The sequence below is a fragment of the Passer domesticus genome, chromosome Z (genome assembly GCF_036417665.1).
Source record: "Passer domesticus isolate bPasDom1 chromosome Z, bPasDom1.hap1, whole genome shotgun sequence".
Taxonomy (NCBI): domain Eukaryota; kingdom Metazoa; phylum Chordata; class Aves; order Passeriformes; family Passeridae; genus Passer; species Passer domesticus.
The window spans coordinates 37,514,901-37,531,045 of NC_087512.1; the positions used below are offsets into that span (position 1 = coordinate 37,514,901).

General features: G+C 36.3%; 1 long non-coding RNA gene across 1 annotated transcript in view; it reads right to left on the bottom strand.

Moving 5' to 3' along the window:
- Window positions 1–3,177: 3,177 nt before the first annotated feature.
- Window positions 3,178–16,145, bottom strand: part of LOC135291068 (uncharacterized) — a 99,504-nt gene continuing 86,536 nt past the window's right edge. The window contains exons 6-7 of the long non-coding RNA XR_010353933.1: window positions 8,282–8,387; window positions 3,178–3,424 (exon numbers count right to left, since the gene is read on the bottom strand). This is a non-coding gene — a long non-coding RNA (uncharacterized LOC135291068). The remainder of the gene's footprint in view (window positions 3,425–8,281; window positions 8,388–16,145) is intronic.

The window sequence follows — 16,145 nt, forward strand, 5'->3', positions numbered from 1 at the left end:
ATATACCAACCACTCAGGCCCAAATGCACCTTCTTCATGAAGAAAATATGAATGACACCTTTCAATCATTAAGATAAACTCTAGCATGACCTTTTATGAATTTCCCCTGTGTATTGTCCCACTGCTGGAGCTTTTCTTGTGCCTCTGCTTGATGAAAACAATCTGGATATTTTTCAAAGAACAAAATGAAGAAGGAACGATTTCAGTGCAGAGTGAAGATGTTCAGACATCAGTATGAGACTGAGTCAGTGCATTCTACTGCATGTTACTTGCACAATAAATTGTCTGTTGCTATGATGATGTTCTTGCCTTACAGAAAATCACATGCTTTCAATTAAGTTCCTATGAGATGACAGCAACAGTAAACATGCCTATGGCTCAACTCAGCCCATAAATAGAAACTTTTTCTTTTTAAGAAGATGACACCATGCCATCTGCTAAAGTAAAATGATGCTTTGCAACAAGATGTTTAGAGCACTTAAAAAAGACATCACAGGTGCCTGTCTGCTTCTACAATGTAAATCTTCACTGAAGTACCCTTGTGGTGTAATGCCAAATCATCTATCTTATTCCTTACAGAACTTTAATTTTTAAAATATAGTTCCAGTTCTCAATGAATGCAATTTTTTATGTCAAATGCTAGCAAAATAGTACAACATACACTGAGACTTTACAAAAGATGCAACAAGAGATACAGTCATTGCACAAAAAAATTAATTGGTAAACATATTACAAATTAACAAATTATTTCTCCAATAAGAAATATTTAGAGCCATTCTGTCTTCATGTCACCTTTTATTCTAGTTACTAAACTTTGAAAGAAGACATTAACCTAATTAGAAGAGAAATCTCTAAATCCTTTTATTAAAAACAGCTTGCCCGTAAAACTAAGATTTGCTTGACATTTGCTTTGTCCTAGCTCTTTCATTCAGTATAATAAAGGTTTTCTGATGCCATTCAGCAGCATGCTGAATTGACTTCTACATTTTTGTTTTAAATTAGCATTACAGTGCTGTTCAGCACCACCAGGGTTTGAAGTCGCAACACCATCTGTGGCAGTTGCAATTTCTCATGGATGACGATAAGGAATCACAATATATTCTCAGCATTCACACTTGTTTCCAGTCACTTAAAAAGATTGCAGCTGCACTGAAAATTAATTCTTCACAACACACTAGGAAGGCAACAGAACTACATATAAAATTAGCCAAAGCGTGGTGAAAACTTCCTGATATTAGTGTGTGTAGGAGACTATACATATGGCAAGAGCTTAGTCTGATGTTTAATGAGACCACCTTGCAGAGAAAGATCTAGCCCTACTAGTCTGGTACTTTGCTAGATTTTAGTGAAGAAAACAATAAGGCCATCCAAGACAAATCAAGTGAACACGGAAAAAACACAGTATCTTGGCTGAAAGGAGATGGAACCAGAGCTGTAATGTCCTGATTACAAATTTAAGAGCTGGATCATGTCAATGTCCCCACTGATTTTCATGTGTTAGAAGGAGGCCTCACTTTTCCAAGTTACCAGATTGGCACACTGGAAGCATTTTACAGGGAATTTTGTCCCAAGCGGGTGTTGCTCAAAAGCCGTAAGAGAAGACTACAACCTGATGCTGATTGTATATGTACAATACACTGGAATGAGGATTTTTTTTTGTTTTAACCACCAGTCCTGCTAGGCACCACAATCTCTGAAAGAAGGCTACAAAGAGTGCTTTTAACAACAACTGGTTCTGTCTTCTTTCCATGTAATCCACCAGCCTCTCTTCCCACACTCCCAGAAATAAATGTGCTGTCTCATGGTTTACAGAGTGCTTGCAAGGGACATTTTTAAAGTATCATTTCAGTGTGAGAAGAGAACTGATTTTCATTGAGTAGATACTGTCTTCTTAAGGCAGTACAGTCTAGCAAAAATGTACTAAATGTTAATTTCTGTTACTTATAGCTTGTGCAATGGCCTTTCTTAATTTTTTTACCATACAACCTGGAATATTTTGTCTGTACACACATTTTTCAGATTTTTCAAAGAGTGAGAACTGGAAGGTCAAGCTGACACTTGGTAAAGGCTATATAAGTATGTATTCATTACCATATTTTAACAGATAACAAATGGAGATTTTACACAGCATATTTACAATGTGTACAACCACCCAAACCTGCGCATAAAAACATTTAATACACTTGAAAGAAAATTTCATCCCACCAGGATTATAATGAGTGTAAACACACTGATCGTGTGAATAGTCCATCTCAGATGGTTCTTGCAATACTGGCTTCATTGTCACTGTAATTAGGACTACAGAAGAGGATTCAGGGAGATAAGCATCACATTGATTTTTTTATTAATAGCTTGATAAAGTTTTGGTCATTGTGTGTCTTTGAGCTTGTTTTAAAAAAATCTCTGCTGGTAGATGAGACCAAAGCATTTTGGAAAGAGACTAATTAACAATGGGCCAGGAGACCTGAGGTATTCAGATTTTTTCGTATTTGCCTACATGACTGTTACCTGTGTGACTATGAATATTCATTCATAAGGGCTCCTTGACTGAGTTCCTTGTAACATCTTCCAGAGAGGCAGTAGTACATGACATATAAACTGTGGTGCCCATAAGTTGTTTGAACTCCCCATTGTGCACCAGGGTGCAGCATAAGCATAACCATAAAACCACACTGTAGTTACAGCACCTGCTGTGATAATCTTTTGAGAGGTGGATTGATTGTGCTGCTATTCACTCCAAAGTCTCCCTCAACGATAATGGTTTGATTTTGCTTGGTTTGGCTGGTGTGACTGTTAAGACTCATGCTGGTAAAGTCAATTTGACTCTGTGAGACATCCAATTCCTAAGTCTCTGATCTCCCCTGGTCCTAGTAACACTACCATCATTCAGTATTTATTCACATCACATATTCACAGCTAACAAGCAATGAACTTACAGAAACACCCTGATAGTTTTTAACTCATTGTCTAATTAATCTGTTCTCCTAGAGAAACAGTAAAATAATTAAAATTCTTTTAGCAACATTTCCTCCAAAAAACATCCAAATAAATAAAATGTTAGCTTGTCTTAAATCTAACAAGGCATTTATATTAAACAGTATATGGAGCAATAATTAAGTTACTTATTCAAATAGATTTATGGAGCATACATCCATTTATCACATATCTACACACATCTCTCAAAAACATACTTCTCCTTACAAAACACACTAAAAATATATCACTTAGGGATGTCTTCAAGATTTTCTGTTCAACAATCTTCTCTCCCCTCAAGAAGGTAGAAGCAGACAAAAATATCTTACTTTGTAGGTCACTATTTCATGTGGCCTAACAGAGGAAGAAATGGACTCTGTGTCCTCCCCTTCTTGGCTTCCATGGTATACTTGCCTTTATTTTTCTTTCACTTGCCTCTTCATTTCCTCATCTGGAAATAGAGGACATAATATTTTTTGTGTAATATTCTGAGATCTAAAGGTAACAAAATGCTAAATAATAATTGAAATTTATTATTTGTACAACTTATGCAGTAGAAAGGGTATTGCAGTGCCAACAACACCAACTGCCATCAGCGCTATTGTGTTCAGTCTCCCTGAGCAGTGCCATTCTCATCTTCCACCTAGGACTACAGTTTAAAGACAATATTTAGGGTAAGATCGACCTCACACCTTGCAGAAAGCCCCCCAAAACAGCAACCACCATTTTCTCCTAACACATACAGAAGGCTGAGAGCACCCTCTGGTCATGGCCTGCCAGGTCTCATGATTAGACCAGTAGCCCCAGGCTGACAGCCTCTCCTTTGAGTCTCAGGGGACATATCTACCTTTGACAGTCTAGAAAGCTGCAATCTGACTCAAGGGTGGTGACTACTCTGCCATCTGAGCTATCCTACTTTATGGAAACTCCAGCTTACTGAAGATGAGTTCTCAACTAAGAAGTCAGCTGAGAGAGGATGTGGCACACAGGGTGGAAAGGGGAAACCTGGAGTTATGGCCAGTTCCCTCAGGGCTCTAGCAAACGCATTGTGTTTTGATCCTTGTAAAGTAGAAAGCATTTCTATGCAGTTCCTCAGATGGTGACATTATTAATCAGTGTCATTTGAAATCACAAAAAATGAAGATAGTTTGCATGCCATTACTGATCTCTGAAGCGATGCTATGTCTAATGTTTCTAAAAGTAGAATATAACTCTCTAAAATTGTTCATAAGAATTGAGTACTTAATTACATAATTAAATAGCTGTCCCTTCTGTTTTCATCTTCTTTTCCTTTCAGACTTGTCTTATATCTACAGAATCTAAACAAAACTATCAATTTCAAGTCTTTTGGTTTTCTCAAAATAGAACAAACTGAAGCAAGGGAGTCTCCTAGACTATCAACTAGACCTGAAAGTGATATAAGTAAATCAATTGCACTTCCAAAAGCTTCAATTTGAAATGAATAAAACACTTATTTTTAAGTTCTTTCATTATCCCTTCCAGTCATCAGAAAAGGGTGCTGCATATTTGATGGCTATTTCCTACACAGAGGCAGGGGAAAGGCAAATCTGCATTAAAACATATCAAATATTTTTCTGTCATTCTGTCAGCTCTTCTCTATACTTGACATTCTCTTGAGATTACATCTGTAGGCCCTATACAAACGTCATTTTAAAAAATATATTACTTTCCAGTATCATCTGTTATTTCAGCTGTTTTCATAATGATCAGTTTAGTTTCTTATGTAATATTTCTTGTCAGCTTTCCATCTCTACAGAGAAATCATTGGTAAGATTTTTCTTGCCTTTTCTTAGGTTTTAATCACTTTAGTTGAAGCAGATTAATATCCATTATAAAAAATAAAGTACATAAAATGACCTGCAGAAACTGTGGGTTGAGTGTACCATGAGAACACTTAAAACTAAAACAAGCTATTTTCTTCAGCAAAATATTAATAAAAGAACTCAGAGAAATAAAGATATTTTGGTTTTATTTTCCCCAAATGCAGTGGGGAACTGCAACTCCTCTGAGCTGCCCCATTTCCAGAGATCCCATGAGTTTTACCTGGGGAGACAGGAAGTAACATTTACCAGTGCACAAGAGTGATCCCACTTTCCTCTACACAGCTCTTCCCCTTTCCTCGTGGAGAAGGCATCTTGCCAACTGGATGTGGATAAGGTCAGCTACACCACTGTCTTATGGGTGGTAACATATTAAGGGGAATTGTTGATTCCAAAGAGGGCTTACAGAGACATCTTGATTCGAACACAAAAAATCAACAACTGTGTAAAATTTAACAAGGACAAATGTTCGATTCTGCACCTGGGGAGGTGTATGTATAGGCTGGAGACAAGAGGCTGGAGAGCAGGAATACAGTAACAGATCTGATGGCTTTGGGCACTAAGCAAAGTATAAATAACTCATCAAAATTATTATTCCACTTATACACAGCATTGGTGCAGCCTTCCCTTGTGTGTAGTTTTGGGTTCAACAGTATAAGTGTAATGGAAAAAGAGTTGGAATGTGTCCAAAGGAGGGCAACAATAATAAAGATAATGAAAGGGCAAGTGGGCAGGACTTATGAGGACTAGGTGAGGATACTGGGTGTGTTCAGCAGAGGGAAGATGAGAGTGAGGGGCGACCTCATTGCTGACTGCAACTTCCTCATGGGAGGAGTGGGGTGGGATGTGGTGTTGTCCTCCCTGTCGTGTGGTGAGAGGATGCAAGGGAAGGTGGACATGGGCTGAGCACCTGCCTGACAACGGGGAATGGTGAATGAATTCCTTGATTTGCTTTGATATGAATAGGAAAAATTGTTGACAGGATATGAACTGAGGTTCCAGAAGAATCTTGCCCTGTTAGTGCAATTAAATTGGAGAAATATTCACCTAAAATATTTAATGCTGATAAAACCACGAAGTTGTTGGGACTGCAATCCACTGAATTTACCCAGTAACATGACAAGCTACACCTAATTTCAGTCTTCCACTCCAGTGCTTCCAGGTGTAAGTAGTTTTTTGTACAAGCATCCTCACAGGAATATAGATATACATATAAACATGTGTGTATGTCTTAATTACATTAAACTGGATTTATTATCTCTACAGCAATACTAGCTCATTCATATCCTTGGGGGAAAAGCCAGGCAGGAATAAAATACCACTGTGTAGTAGTTAGAGGTGAAGGGTTAGCTTGGCTTTGTGCTTTGCATTTGCTCTGATATAAGAGATTCTAGATGCTAAAATGTTTTATTTTTCACTTCTGGCATAGCTGCTCTGTTTATCTGCACAATATGTAGTTTTTTGTTTAATTTTTTTTTTTAGTCTTGTTTGTAGCCCATATCATTGAACTCCTTTATTGACACAAGTTTGAAGTTGTGTCACTGAGCTGTATGAGTCCCAACTGTAAATAAAAACAGTTCATTTGTTTTCTATGAGGTTCACTGAAACTGAGGGGACTCTTTACAGTGACTTCAGTGGGAGCTGGAAAAGCCCTCACTTGTACTGAATTAGTTTTCCCTGTAGTACAGTTTCTAAGTAATATTTGCAAAAAAATACTTCATGGAAAGTGATGCATAATAATGCAATTTGCCACACATTTATTACATCCAGTAGAACTACCATGTAGTTGGAACATTATTACTGTGAAATGCTTTTATTTCACAGTAACTGTAAAGTGACACCATGTCCTCTGCACAACCCCTTTCTCTCTTATACACATGAGATAACATAACTGAAATCTTATTTTCAGGCTTTTGCTTTCACTTCTTTATAGACAGGAACTGCAGAATGCCTAATAAAGGATCTCTTTTTCCTTTTTTCCTTTTCTTTTTTTTTTTTAACATGAAAAATGTCATATTTTACAATATGATCTCTCTCTGACCAAATTACCCAGAAAATTGTCAGAAGTTCATTAAAACTCTTTTCTTTCTGTAGATACATTAGGGGTCCCCTATTTCCTTGTACATGTCCCTTTTACAATTGCAAAAGGATGATAATTCTTAAGGAAAATTATGTTGTTCATCTGATAGCTTCCTATAGAATATAATAGCAGTAGAGTCAAACGGACTGGAAATGCAGTATTAGCAATGCTCCATACATCTTGAAGAGTGTACAGTTTCAGAAAGGATATCTTCCCTTTGGAAGCATAACTTTGGTAGAAGGTGCTTTATCACTACTTATATCCATACATTTTTCTTAGATTATCCATGGATCACAAGCAATTCCAACTGCATATAATATTTTGTGTTGTGATAATGCTAAGTGTCCTAGCTTATGTTTTATATATTATAAACATATTTCTCATGTGTGTTATGTTGAAATTTACTGTTGAAATTTAATTCCTTTGTATTGTTTCACACTTTTAACTTACTTTTAAAAATTTTATCATAAGTAATAATTATTCTATTCTGTTCTCAGGAGCATGGTTTTTAATTAAATTTTGCTACTATGAAATAGAAACTCACTGTACTAGGTAGTTATTGATACTGATATTGATATTGATATTTTAAGATGCTGGATTTTTATTTTTTAAAATTTTATATAATTTTTGTTTAATAGCATCAGCAGCTTATGAAGAAAATTTAAAAATAAGACATAAATTTAGTGTTTTACACTAACCCAGTTCTTTGGTTTTTTATTGCTCTGGAAGAGGGGATCTGGGGGTTAGAATTTATCTCCACTTCCAGCCTGGGCCATGGTCTACTGATTTGACTACTACTGTATTCCAGGGAATGCAAATGCTGACCTGGAAAAACAGTGGTGGACAGAGGCTTTGTGTCGGAGTTATAATCACTCATTAATTTAACTAACATGTACACCTAGTCTAGTAATAACATATCTGTCTTCAACATATCATTTTTAAATTAGGCAGAACTACACCCAGTGAAAATGCAGAACTGTGGCACATCTACTGACACTTATGTTCGAGTGTGAGACAAGACACTTATGTGGAAGTTGTGGAAGTGAAACTTCAGATGCAGAGAGATCAGACAAAGAGGTTGTGCTTTATTTGGGCTGTTCCAAAGTTGGGCCACCACAGCAGAACAATTTTTCACATGGCAACTTTGAGCCTGGGCTACAGAATTTGGATTAAGCAGGCATTTGGATTTACACATCTAGATACCTTTTTCATGAGCTAGGCCAAAATCAGTTACTAAAAGAGTCTTTAAAAATTAGTTCTCAAATCATAAGTAAAAAGGAAGAAAGGATATAAACTTCCAAATCCTATCTACAGCTCAAACTTATACACAAACAAACTTCTTTAGAAAGGCCTTTGCCAAGGCACAACGTATTCATGCTTCCCAGACCTCATTCAATTTCTGTGCCTTGATCTAGACTGAAAGCAGCTGGTTACTTTGCAAAAGCTGAAGTTTTGATGTTCATTCTCCTCTGTGGTGAATCTCTTCAGGTGCCCTGTGAAGATGAAGGAGGTATGTCACCACCTATCTGCATTAGCAGAACCCGTAGAAGGATATGAACTGAAAGGGAGAGAGAAAGGTATCACCCCATTACTATTCCTAAAGAGGTAATAGCACAATAATGGAGTTGGAGATGCATGAGATGCATGATTTTTCAGAAAGCCATTGACCCAAAGGAGCAGCTAAGGCCACAAAATTGTGCTCAAGACAAGAAAACAAAACAAAACACAATTACCCCAAGAAACCAAAGAAAAACCAGCACACAGCAACACATGATTATTTGGAGCATATTTATCTATTTTAGCACTGAAAAATTTATGCTTGTGACTTGATGTTAGGAGGTGATAGTGGAGTACCATGAAATATTTTAATATTTACCCAAAATCAACATTTCTAAGTCTGTGTGTATCTGTTGGCATTTACCACTGAGTAAATGATCCTTTATTCACAAAGCTGTAACCTCACTGAAGGCTTGACTTGTAAAAACCATCCAGGAAACAAAAAGCTATGAGATTTTTAAAGATTAAGTGAGAAGGCAATAAAAATTTAAAGTTTTGAAACAACATGTTGAAAACCAAATTATTTTGCAGGGAGATTGGCAGAATAAACTCTGCAAGTTACACTTCTACAGGTCCCAAAGCCAAAGAAGATGTAATGGCAGGTTCTAGGGGCAGGTTGGGAGCTAGGACTCAGACAGGTACGTTACAGGCAGATTGTCTGGTTTCTCACATTTACTGTTGGATGATATAGGTTTTTCTGATTTGTTTTTTCAAAGACTCTTCAGAAGAATGCATGCAGCAGACAGCAAAATAGCACTTTAAGAGGATATTACATTAGTGTAAAATCAAATGAAAGAAAAGCAAATTATTGAGATTAATTAAATATTTCAAATTGTTTTAATAAATATTTTAACCTAAGATGAAGTATAGATCTTTATTCCCATTTTCATGAAATGACTTTGTCTTCAGGAAATGTGTGATTGCTAAATGAAAGCATTAAAAGAAATGTATCCTGGTTTTGATATTTACTTACAACTGAATAAACTAAATAAGTAACATGTTTGTTATGTCTGCAAGAGAAATACACCAAATGAAACAAGGCAAGCTGAATGGACATCCTGATGTCTCTGTTTTCAAGAAAGCCTCATTCTGGCAATAGTAACATACTACAATAAATAACAAAAGTTTCAAGTTATGTGTAATTTTTACTTGCTGAGCAATTATTTGCAATCCAAGAATTTGCATAACAAATTATGCCCAAGCAGCTGTACTCTGATTAACAAACTTCCTGTGTCATACACACACCGTCTCCAACCCATGCCTTAGAGAAGAAAATGAAATTAAATTTATTAGGTGATGGAGAAAAATTTAAACTAGTTGTACTATTTGTATATGCTCACTAGACATTGTTGACTCTTCTTGTCTAAGTAAGATTTTGCAGTTGCATACCTTTCAAAAGGATGCTTCCAACAATCCCTTATCACTACTCATCATTAAGCCACAACAATATTGTTGTCTTTTTCATCCTAAAAAGCTGCTCACAGCAAGGCACTCAGATAGCCCAGTCACCCACAATCACACCACAACTATTTGTTTATTGAGGAGGAAAATATGGTCAGACTTACAAAACTGGGTATATATTATTAACATCAGCTTGGAAAGTGTTGTGGTCAAGCTATGGTAAATATCACTGGTAGTAGAGTACTGAAGAGTTTGGGAAGTCATCAACCAGTGCTTTCAATATGAAACACATGACATAACCACAAGCTGCATTTTATTAAATTTGAAACTGTAATGTGAGGAGTGACCTAATCTAATTCATGTGGTTCCATGTGTTTGAAGTTAATAGACCCTCTCTTACTGGGGGGGCAACAGGGCCTTTAACAAAATACCAGCCCTACCATGCCAAGTTGTTTGCCTTTGGGGATTCATTCTTTTTATATTATGATTGATAATTCATGGATTCCACAGGGATTTCCTTTAACACGTTCTGTTTGAAGGGGTAATTAGCTGCAAGTTTGAGCAGTTTTCCTATCTGCAGGTGTCATGTGGGGGTGGAGTCAGACTGCTCACATATGGTGTACCAGGTCTTCAGCCAGCTGCAAAATGGGGATTCTGGAGATGGAGGCATTGCATCACGTTCTAATTTTTACAGGCAAAATTCATCTGGCATTGTTCAAAACCTTGATTTTATAGAAGTATTTTATAAATTCTTTTTAATTTATTTACATGTGATAGATTTTTCCTGTTCTTAATTCCCTGCCCAAAGAGTCAAATGCCTCAAAAATACTACCAGATTACCACTTTCAATTTCTGAAATAATTCTTCAGGTTTTCCAGTCTGATATTATGGCCTTTTAATGCATCCAACAACAAAAATTAATACCAACTGTGCCTCCTAGTTCCTTCACAGTTGTTTTCCATCCATCAGCCCTTCTCTGATGTAATGTAATTTTTCTTGCTCTCAAGAAAACTACTTGACTTTATTTTGAATCATAAAAAAAATTCCAACTACCCACATTTCTTTTCAGCATTTGAGATCAAGACAGAATATTTTGACATTCTAAATTCAAAATATTGACTGTAATTGGCTTAGGGACATCACAAGACTTTTCTTTTATTTTCATTTGGATTCAGCTTCCATGCAGACTAGACAGGTCATGTTACATATTACACATTTTGGGGAAAAAAAATCATGATGATTTCCCACATAAAAAATTTTTTACTGTTAAAATAGAAACTTTTCCATAGACAATTTTGATTGGAGGAACAATTCTTTTCCATTCAAAAAGCACTTTCACAGGAAATGTTTCATTTGCTACTGAGCAGTGCTTCCATTGCATCAAGGCCTTTTCTGCTTCTCAGATTGTTATCACTGTGAACAAGCTGGGACTGCACCAGGCTGGGACTGCACCATGGGAAGGAGGCACAGCTGGCACAGCTGACTTCCACTGACCAAAGGGATACATCATAACATATGGCATCATGCTTAGCCATAAGAACTGTGTGAACAAAGTACATGAAGTGAAGCTTGGTGTTATGGCATTTTTCTTCCCAAGTCACTACTATATGTGAGGGAACCCTGCTTTCCTGGGGATGGCTGAGTACCTGCCTGCCTGTGGGAAGTGGTGAATTAATTCCTTGTTTTGTGTTGCTTGCATTCACAACTTTTGTTTTACCTACCTAAACTATTATTACCTCAACCCCCAAATATGCTTCCTTTTACCTTTCCAATGGATTTTCCCATCCCACTAGGGAGGAGAGAGGGAGTGGCTGTAGTGCTTAGTTTTAGTCTGGGCTTAAACCAATATCTTGTTTTAAAATACTTGAATTACACTTTAGATTTAAAAAACAATATATTTTTCATTAAGATAATATGAATTTTAATCAAAGTTTTCCAGATCTTGACAAAATATGTCTTCCTAGAACCATGAAAACGTTAAAGTGTTAACCAGATATCTGACAAAAAGTCTTTATACTTTATGCCCTGTTTAGGTCACTAGAAGATATTTAAGCACAAGTTAATTTTATTCCTCAAACATCTGAAAGACTTAACAGTGAAAACACAACTAGAATAAAAAGAAAAATCCAAACAGAAAACATAGAAGAGAGGAGGCAAAGCAATCACCTCTGAGTTAAGGTTGTCTTCTAGAACCTAGTTAAGGATGTTGTAAGGTAGAAAAGTTTATATTCTCCAGCAGTTCAAACACAGTCTCTGTGTAGGAGCTGTATCATATTACAGGCTGTGCCAGCTCTGGAATTGATGAGAAATCAAATCCTGATTGTGGGAGGAAGTGAGTCGCACATTGCAGGGATGACATGAAAGGATTGTCCAGGGATATGGAGGCTCTAGCTCCTGCCAACAGGACACTGAGAACTCCTATCATCTTGTACTTCTGTCATCTATTCTTGACACTTCTATTTTTTTTTTTTTTGGTCTATGTCTATATTATGCCAAACTATTCCCCCTCCCTTCCTTCCCAGTTATCACCCATTCAATGAAAATATTTTTATTTTACATAATGATGTAATGCCTAACTGAATAAGGAAACAGAATTTTCAAAAGCCAACCTGGTACAATGAGAAGAGGGAACATAACCTACAAGAGGCATATTCCCAAAAAGGGCTTTTAAGGTGGGAGAAAAGCATATGAAAATTTATGTCACATTGAATCATTGAATCAAAATTACACTGCAATCTCTGAGAAAGTTATGACCACAAATCTTCACAACATTTCAACACAGGTTAGCCTGAGGAATACCTTGTCACACAGCTCTCCCCAGCAGTTTAATTCAATTATTTTCTCATTGTGTGTAAAGGGAGGTTCAGGAGTTTTACAGGTTACAGGTCCCATATATCACTCTTTGAAATGAAGTACCTTTGAGTACTTTCAATAATTTAAGATGGAATCAGTCTTTTGGTAAGGAGATAAAACTCTTGATAGTCCTTGCTAACTATTTCCAACAAATTATATATTACCTACTGTAAACATAACTTCTGCCATCTTTTCTTTATATCCCAGCATAAAAAGATATTTTAATTGACCTTTTTCTTTCTCTGCAGCACTAAAAATTCGGCTCCTCACCCAGGGTCTTGGTATTCTTTACTGTGGTTTCAATACCTGTACATAATCTTCTTACCCAAAGAAACCCACAACAATTTATCAGTATTTCCTGATGATTTACTGCTTACACCTCATAATTCAAAGCAGGCAGTAGAAACCTCATATTCTTAGTGTGTGTGTGTATATATATACGTGCCAAGCAGGTGGAGATTCAGTACCATTGTGGGGCAGAAGAGCCCCTCTCTGAACTGTTGAGGAGAAAACAGGGCCTTCTTCACTGCGTTCTGCATCTGGGAGCATGCATTTTCTGGAGGCCTAAATCCCCTAACAGAGTGAGTTTTCTTTGCACCCAAATCAGAAGACACAGAAAAACCCTGCTATTAAAAGATTAATACTTCTCACAAGCAACAACAGGGAAAAAAATTTCCCTTGAATGACAAATGGCTTCTTTGATGAGTATAATTCTCAAACCATTAAGATGTACTTTAAGACCTTTCCAAAATTTACATTAATTCAACAGTTTCTCCCAAGCCAGCTTTCTATAAGTGATATACCTTTTAGCTTTCTGCACTTTGCACAGGTAGCTGATATCAGCAGGAGACAGCAGATCAGCAGCCTCTGAAAGGCAGAAGATCTCTGTCTGGGCCCATGGAGGGTCACATGGTGGTGTCTACTGTCTTGGATTCAGCTGCATGAAGATCAAGTGGCAGGGGTTGTCACCAGCCTGAGAGACAGATATTATTTTCCAGATATTATTTATTTGTCTTCAGGGTCTATCAGCAAGATTTTTAAAAGCACTTCAAGTCATAGCTTTATTATTTCTCTGCTGTAAGTAGCAACTAGTCAAAACACCTTTGATGGCACAGTTCTACATCAGAAGATGGAGTTTCATCAATTTGACTTTTTTTTTCCCCCAAGTGGAACATGTCAATTTCAATTAAGCTTTATATGTGAATATGTCAAAATGAATAATTTCAAGTTTTGTATTTGGTTTTGATAAAATAAAATGTTTTTGCGTGTCTTTATTATTTAGGGGGTACAATAAAAGACAAGACTGGAAAGATCTAATATCTTAAGCATGTTCAGCTGCATCAATGCCTGTTTCTAAAATGCCACACTCAGAAAACTCCTTGCTTTCAACTGTGAACAATGGTAAATTCACTCTGAATAAAGAGTTATTTCCCACATTTGAGCCATTTTACTGATATATTATCAGAACAGTACTTCCCAATTTAGCTAATCAGTTGATTACATATTTCCATATCAAATTATTGTTGCCTTTAATACTTATTACCTCACTATTTTATTATTATCTTTCCCACACTAAAGTCCTGTTGCCATCTTACAAGAAGACCTTGACTAACTTTATTCTTCATGAATGTATTAAATAACGGAGTCTTTTATTAATCTTTAATTCTTTTTTTTTCAGTTATGAACAGTTTGATAACTTGCTTCAAGTTACATTGATTGACTCTTGTCTAGGTCTTCATTTTATGGAAAATCTTTCTTTATTCAATATTCTTTGGTTTTCTATGGAGGGGAGGGGAAAGGAAATTTTTAATTATTTCTACTTAAAAATGAGCTTCTACTCTTTGTCTTTCAAGGTTTTTTTTCATATCCTTTGAACAGCTCAGGGTAGAGAATTCTTTGGAAAATGAGTAAGAACCAGCCAACCCACCTTGAACTGTTTTCTTTTTTATGTCAGATAAAGGTCAATTAATAATGAGAACAGAGAGAAGAAATAGAGAATAGTAAAAATAATTTATAGTGGTTTTTCCATGTTTAAGAAAATATTTGGAAATAGAAATCAGAGCATAATTTATAACTATTTTCTTTCTAATTAGCTATTGTCTAGTTTCATATCAGTAAATACATTTGGTTTTCTGCACAGGTTTCCAGCCTTTTGTTCCAGATCAGGTTTCTGCCACATGGAATGGGGAACATTTTCTATTATCTTTTACATAAAAAGAACTATTTTTGGGTTAAATACATACAAAGACATAGCCATAGAAATAAACTATAGAAGAACTAAATATGTTGAGTTAAATGTGAAGGACCCCAGTATCACTGTCTCTTTTTTCTCACCCAGATATTGTCCTTGGAAATGTGCCCCAGATATAAAAGGCCATTCTTCCCAACAAAGACTTGGGAACATATCTCTGATAAAGTTCAAATTAGAGAATAATGAGTGCAATAGCAACTCTATGTATTGTATACTAATTTTGGCAGTGCTATTAGAAAAAGAAAATAACAAGAGACACCCATTAACGACAAGCTCAGAGGATCTCATTTTCAAAGCATTGAAGCAAAAGGCTGCTTGCAAAAATATATGCCCAATTGCATGCTTAATCTGCATGCACAATTACTGACTTCATGTGATACTCAGGTATTGAAATTCAACTGACCATTTCCATGCACACAACCTGATTTGCATTTGGAATCACAGTAAATGTGCATTCAGATTAAATGCGTAATTATGCAGGCAATTTTGCACATGGCCCTGAGCTTCTAATATTTGGAAAAATCAAACCCCAGAGACTGCATTCCTCTCTTGAATACACAGAACTCCTACTGTCCCATTAAAAGGGTAATCAAGAGCAGAATATGTTTTCACAGCACCCACGTTTTATAAAGAATTTTTTCTTGTACTGAAAATCTAGCACAAACCCAGAAGCCACTTAAAAATTAAACCCTTTGACTACATAATTTATACAGCCTGGATTGAAATAGGCAATGTATTTATCAACTCCTTTACACACTGGAATGCCAAGATGAACACAAATAATGCTGATAACTCTGCACCACCATACAGTGAACAATGAAACACTCTTGTACTCAAAGGATGTTACACAGCTATAGTAGGAACAAAAGGATGAGTATAACAAGAACCTGAGCAAGGAAACTAGGAAGTAAAGATAGACAGCTAAATGACAGGAAATGAGAAGAAAAGTCTCCAGAGTAGGTCAGCAATTTTGTACTCAGAACTCAGCTGAACAGATTAAAAAAACCTAAACCATAAAAGGTTGCTGAATTCAGGGGGTCTTAACTATGCGTGATAATAGTATTAACACAGGAGACACTTACAAAGCACTTTGCAGCTGCAGGCCCCAGAATACTTTATCATCATTACTAACAGTCTACAGAAAGAAGACCCAAGCTACTGAAAGGTTCTGTCACATGCTAACAACCAG